Source organism: Oncorhynchus gorbuscha, unplaced genomic scaffold (genome assembly GCF_021184085.1).
Source record: "Oncorhynchus gorbuscha isolate QuinsamMale2020 ecotype Even-year unplaced genomic scaffold, OgorEven_v1.0 Un_scaffold_2780, whole genome shotgun sequence".
Lineage (NCBI taxonomy): Eukaryota > Metazoa > Chordata > Actinopteri > Salmoniformes > Salmonidae > Oncorhynchus > Oncorhynchus gorbuscha.
Window position 1 is genome coordinate 18,188 of NW_025747200.1, and position 6,813 is coordinate 25,000.

Genomic DNA, 6,813 nt, shown 5'->3' on the forward strand with positions numbered 1-6,813 from the left:
GTGGAGGTCTGATACCCCCCCTGTCTATAGTATTAATGTGGAGGTCTGATACCCCCCCTGTCTATAGTATTAATGTGGAGGTCTGATACCCCCTGTCTATAGTATTAATGTGGAGGTCTGATACCCCCCCTGTCTATAGTATTAATGTGGAGGTCTGATACCCCCTGTCTATAGTATTAATGTGGAGGTCTGATACCCCCCCTGTCTATAGTATTAATGTGGAGGTCTGATACCCCCTGTCTATAGTATTAATGTGGAGGTCTGATACCCCCCCTGTCTATAGTATTAATGTGGAGGTCTGATACCCCCCCCCTGTCTATAGTATTAATGTGGAGGTCTGATACCCCCTGTCTATAGTATTAATGTGGAGGTCTGATACCCCCCTGTCTATAGTATTAATGTGGAGGTCTGATACCCCCCTGTCTATAGTATTAATGTGAGGTCTGATACCCCCCCCTGTCTATAGTATTAATGTGGAGGTCTGATACCCCCTGTCTATAGTATTAATGTGGAGGTCTGATACCCCCCCCCCTGTCTATAGTATTAATGTGGAGGTCTGATACCCCCCTGTCTATAGTATTAATGTAGAGGTCTGATACCCCCCTGTCTATAGTATTAATGTGGAGGTCTGATACCCCCCTGTCTATAGTATTAATGTGGAGGTCTGATACCCCCCTGTCTATAGTATTAATGTAGAGGTCTGATACCCCCCCCTGTCTATAGTATTAATGTGGAGGTCTGATACCCCCCCTGTCTATAGTATTAATGTGGAGGTCTGATACCCCCCTGTCTATAGTATTAATGTGGAGGTCTGATACCCCCTGTCTATAGTATTAATGTATTAATGAGGTCTGATACCCCCTGTCTATAGTATTAATGTGGAGGTCTGATACCCCCCTGTCTATAGTATTAATGTGGAGGTCTGATACCCCCCTGTCTATAGTATTAATGTGGAGGTCTGATACCCCCCTGTCTATAGTATTAATGTGGAGGTCTGATACCCCCCTGTCTATAGTATTAATGTGGAGGTCTGATACCCCCCTGTCTATAGTATTAATGTGGAGGTCTGATACCCCCCTGTCTATAGTATTAATGTGGAGGTCTGATACCCCCCCCCCTGTCTATAGTATTAATGTGGAGGTCTGATACCCCCCTGTCTATAGTATTAATGTGGAGGTCTGATACCCCCTGTCTATAGTATTAATGTGGAGGTCTGATACCCCCCCCTGTCTATAGTATTAATGTGGAGGTCTGATACCCCCCTGTCTATAGTATTAATGTGGAGGTCTGATACCCCCCCCCCTGTCTATAGTATTAATGTGGAGGTCTGATACCCCCTGTCTATAGTATTAATGTGGAGGTCTGATACCCCCCCCCTGTCTATAGTATTAATGTGGAGGTCTGATACCCCCCTGTCTATAGTATTAATGTGGAGGTCTGATACCCCCCCCTGTCTATAGTATTAATGTGGAGGTCTGATACCCCCCCCTGTCTATAGTATTAATGTGGAGGTCTGATACCCCCCTGTCTATAGTATTAATGTGGAGGTCTGATACCCCCCTGTCTATAGTATTAATGTGGAGGTCTGATACCCCCCCCCTCTATAGTATTAATGTGGACCTGATACCCCCCCTGTCTATAGTATTAATGTGGAGGTCTGATACCCCCCCCCTGTCTATAGTATTAATGTGGAGGTCTGATACCCCCCCCTGTCTATAGTATTAATGTGGAGGTCTGATACCCCCCCCTGTCTATAGTATTAATGTGGAGGTCTGATACCCCCCTGTCTATAGTATTAATGTGGAGGTCTGATACCCCCCCTGTCTATAGTATTAATGTGGAGGTCTGATACCCCCCTGTCTATAGTATTAATGTGGAGGTCTGATACCCCCCCCTGTCTATAGTATTAATGTGGAGGTCTGATACCCCCCCTGTCTATAGTATTAATGTGGAGGTCTGATACCCCCCCCTGTCTATAGTATTAATGTGGAGGTCTGATACCCCCCTGTCTATAGTATTAATGTGGAGGTCTGATACCCCCTGTCTATAGTATTAATGTGGAGGTCTGATACCCCCCTGTCTATAGTATTAATGTGGAGGTCTGATACCCCCCTGTCTATAGTATTAATGTGGAGGTCTGATACCCCCTGTCTATAGTATTAATGTGGAGGTCTGATACCCCCCCCCCTGTCTATAGTATTAATGTGGAGGTCTGATACCCCCCCCCTGTCTATAGTATTAATGTGGAGGTCTGATACCCCCCCTGTCTATAGTATTAATGTGGAGGTCTGATACCCCCCCTGTCTATAGTATTAATGTGGAGGTCTGATACCCCCCTGTCTATAGTATTAATGTGGAGGTCTGATACCCCCCCCTGTCTATAGTATTAATGTGGAGGTCTGATACCCCCCCCCCCTGTCTATAGTATTAATGTGGAGGTCTGATACCCCCTGTCTATAGTATTAATGTGGAGGTCTGATACCCCCCCCTGTCTATAGTATTAATGTGGAGGTCTGATACCCCCCCTGTCTATAGTATTAATGTGGAGGTCTGATACCCCCCCCCCTGTCTATAGTATTAATGTGGAGGTCTGATACCCCCCCCCTGTCTATAGTATTAATGTGGAGGTCTGATACCCCCCCTGTCTATAGTATTAATGTGGAGGTCTGATACCCCCCTGTCTATAGTATTAATGTGGAGGTCTGATACCCCCCCTGTCTATAGTATTAATGTGGAGGTCTGATACCCCCTGTCTATAGTATTAATGTGGAGGTCTGATACCCCCTGTCTATAGTATTAATGTGGAGGTCTGATACCCCCCCCTGTCTATAGTATTAATGTGGAGGTCTGATACCCCCCTGTCTATAGTATTAATGTGGAGGTCTGATACCCCCCTGTCTATAGTATTAATGTGGAGGTCTGATACCCCCCTGTCTATAGTATTAATGTCTATAGTATTAATGAGGTCTGATACCCCCCCTGTCTATAGTATTAATGTGGAGGTCTGATACCCCCCTGTCTATAGTATTAATGTGGAGGTCTGATACCCCCCTGTCTATAGTATTAATGTGGAGGTCTGATACCCCCTGTCTATAGTATTAATGTGGAGGTCTGATACCCCCTGTCTATAGTATTAATGTGGAGGTCTGATACCCCCCCTGTCTATAGTATTAATGTGGAGGTCTGATACCCCCCCTGTCTATAGTATTAATGTGGAGGTCTGATACCCCCCTGTCTATAGTATTAATGTGGAGGTCTGATACCCCCCCTGTCTATAGTATTAATGTGGAGGTCTGATACCCCCCTGTCTATAGTATTAATGTGTCTATAGTATTAATGGTCTGATACCCCCCTGTCTATAGTATTAATGTGGAGGTCTGATACCCCCCTGTCTATAGTATTAATGTGGAGGTCTGATACCCCCTGTCTATAGTATTAATGTGGAGGTCTGATACCCCCCCCTGTCTATAGTATTAATGTGGAGGTCTGATACCCCCCTGTCTATAGTATTAATGTGGAGGTCTGATACCCCCCTGTCTATAGTATTAATGTGGAGGTCTGATACCCCCCTGTCTATAGTATTAATGTGGAGGTCTGATACCCCCCTGTCTATAGTATTAATGTGGAGGTCTGATACCCCCCCCCCTGTCTATAGTATTAATGTGGAGGTCTGATACCCCCCCCTGTCTATAGTATTAATGTGGAGGTCTGATACCCCCCCTGTCTATAGTATTAATGTGGAGGTCTGATACCCCCCTGTCTATAGTATTAAATGTGGAGGTCTGATACCCCCCCTGTCTATAGTATTAATGTGGAGGTCTGATACCCCCCTGTCTATAGTATTAATGTGGAGGTCTGATACCCCCCTGTCTATAGTATTAATGTGGAGGTCTGATACCCCCCCTGTCTATAGTATTAATGTGGAGGTCTGATACCCCCCTGTCTATAGTATTAATGTGGAGGTCTGATACCCCCTGTCTATAGTATTAATGTGGAGGTCTGATACCCCCCTGTCTATAGTATTAATGTGGAGGTCTGATACCCCCCCTGTCTATAGTATTAATGTGGAGGTCTGATACCCCCCTGTCTATAGTATTAATGTGGAGGTCTGATACCCCCTGTCTATAGTATTAATGTGGAGGTCTGATACCCCCCCCTGTCTATAGTATTAATGTGGAGGTCTGATACCCCCCTGTCTATAGTATTAATGTGGAGGTCTGATACCCCCTGTCTATAGTATTAATGTCTATAGTATTAATGAGGTCTGATACCCCCCTGTCTATAGTATTAATGTGGAGGTCTGATACCCCCTGTCTATAGTATTAATGTGGAGGTCTGATACCCCCCCCTGTCTATAGTATTAATGTGGAGGTCTGATACCCCCCCCCCTGTCTATAGTATTAATGTGGAGGTCTGATACCCCCCTGTCTATAGTATTAATGTGGAGGTCTGATACCCCCCTGTCTATAGTATTAATGTGGAGGTCTGATACCCCCCTGTCTATAGTATTAATGTGGAGGTCTGATACCCCCCCCTGTCTATAGTATTAATGTGGAGGTCTGATACCCCCCTGTCTATAGTATTAATGTGGAGGTCTGATACCCCCCTGTCTATAGTATTAATGTGGAGGTCTGATACCCCCTGTCTATAGTATTAATGTGGAGGTCTGATACCCCCCCCTGTCTATAGTATTAATGTGTCTATAGTATTAATGGTCTGATACCCCCCTGTCTATAGTATTAATGTGGAGGTCTGATACCCCCCCCCCTGTCTATAGTATTAATGTGGAGGTCTGATACCCCCTGTCTATAGTATTAATGTGGAGGTCTGATACCCCCCCCTGTCTATAGTATTAATGTGGAGGTCTGATACCCCCCCTGTCTATAGTATTAATGTGGAGGTCTGATACCCCCCTGTCTATAGTATTAATGTGGAGGTCTGATACCCCCCCCCTGTCTATAGTATTAATGTGGAGGTCTGATACCCCCCCCTGTCTATAGTATTAATGTGGAGGTCTGATACCCCCCCCTGTCTATAGTATTAATGTGGAGGTCTGATACCCCCCCTGTCTATAGTATTAATGTGGAGGTCTGATACCCCCTGTCTATAGTATTAATGTGGAGGTCTGATACCCCCCTGTCTATAGTATTAATGTGGAGGTCTGATACCCCCTGTCTATAGTATTAATGTGGAGGTCTGATACCCCCCTGTCTATAGTATTAATGTGGAGGTCTGATACCCCCCCCCCTGTCTATAGTATTAATGTGGAGGTCTGATACCCCCCTGTCTATAGTATTAATGTGGAGGTCTGATACCCCCCTGTCTATAGTATTAATGTGGAGGTCTGATACCCCCCTGTCTATAGTATTAATGTGGAGGTCTGATACCCCCCCTGTCTATAGTATTAATGTGGAGGTCTGATACCCCCCTGTCTATAGTATTAATGTGGAGGTCTGATACCCCCTGTCTATAGTATTAATGTGGAGGTCTGATACCCCCCCTGTCTATAGTATTAATGTGGAGGTCTGATACCCCCCTGTCTATAGTATTAATGTGTCTATAGAGGTCTGATACCCCCCTGTCTATAGTATTAATGTGGAGGTCTGATACCCCCCTGTCTATAGTATTAATGTGGAGGTCTGATACCCCCCTGTCTATAGTATTAATGTGGAGGTCTGATACCCCCCCTGTCTATAGTATTAATGTGGAGGTCTGATACCCCCTGTCTATAGTATTAATGTGGAGGTCTGATACCCCCCTGTCTATAGTATTAATGTGGAGGTCTGATACCCCCCTATAGTCTATAGTCTATTAATGTGGAGGTCTGATACCCCCCTGTCTATAGTATTAATGTGGAGGTCTGATACCCCCCTGTCTATAGTATTAATGTGGAGGTCTGATACCCCCCTGTCTATAGTATTAATGTGGAGGTCTGATACCCCCCTGTCTATAGTATTAATGTGGAGGTCTGATACCCCCTGTCTATAGTATTAATGTGGAGGTCTGATACCCCCTGTCTATAGTATTAATGTGGAGGTCTGATACCCCCCTGTCTATAGTATTAATGTGGAGGTCTGATACCCCCCTGTCTATAGTATTAATGTGGAGGTCTGATACCCCCCCCCCTGTCTATAGTATTAATGTGGAGGTCTGATACCCCCCCCTGTCTATAGTATTAATGTGGAGGTCTGATACCCCCTGTCTATAGTATTAATGTGGAGGTCTGATACCCCCCTGTCTATAGTATTAATGTGGAGGTCTGATACCCCCTGTCTATAGTATTAATGTGGAGGTCTGATACCCCCTGTCTATAGTATTAATGTGGAGGTCTGATACCCCCTGTCTATAGTATTAATGTGGAGGTCTGATACCCCCCCTGTCTATAGTATTAATGTGGAGGTCTGATACCCCCCTGTCTATAGTATTAATGTGGAGGTCTGATACCCCCCCCTGTCTATAGTATTAATGTGGAGGTCTGATACCCCCCTGTCTATAGTATTAATGTGGAGGTCTGATACCCCCCCCCTGTCTATAGTATTAATGTGGAGGTCTGATACCCCCCCTGTCTATAGTATTAATGTGGAGGTCTGATACCCCCCTGTCTATAGTATTAATGTGGAGGTCTGATACCCCCCTGTCTATAGTATTAATGTGGAGGTCTGATACCCCCCTGTCTATAGTATTAATGTGGAGGTCTGATACCCCCCTGTCTATAGTATTAATGTGGAGGTCTGATACCCCCCCTGTCTATAGTATTAATGTGGAGGTCTGATACCCCCCCTGTCTATAGTATTAATGTGGAGGTCTGATACC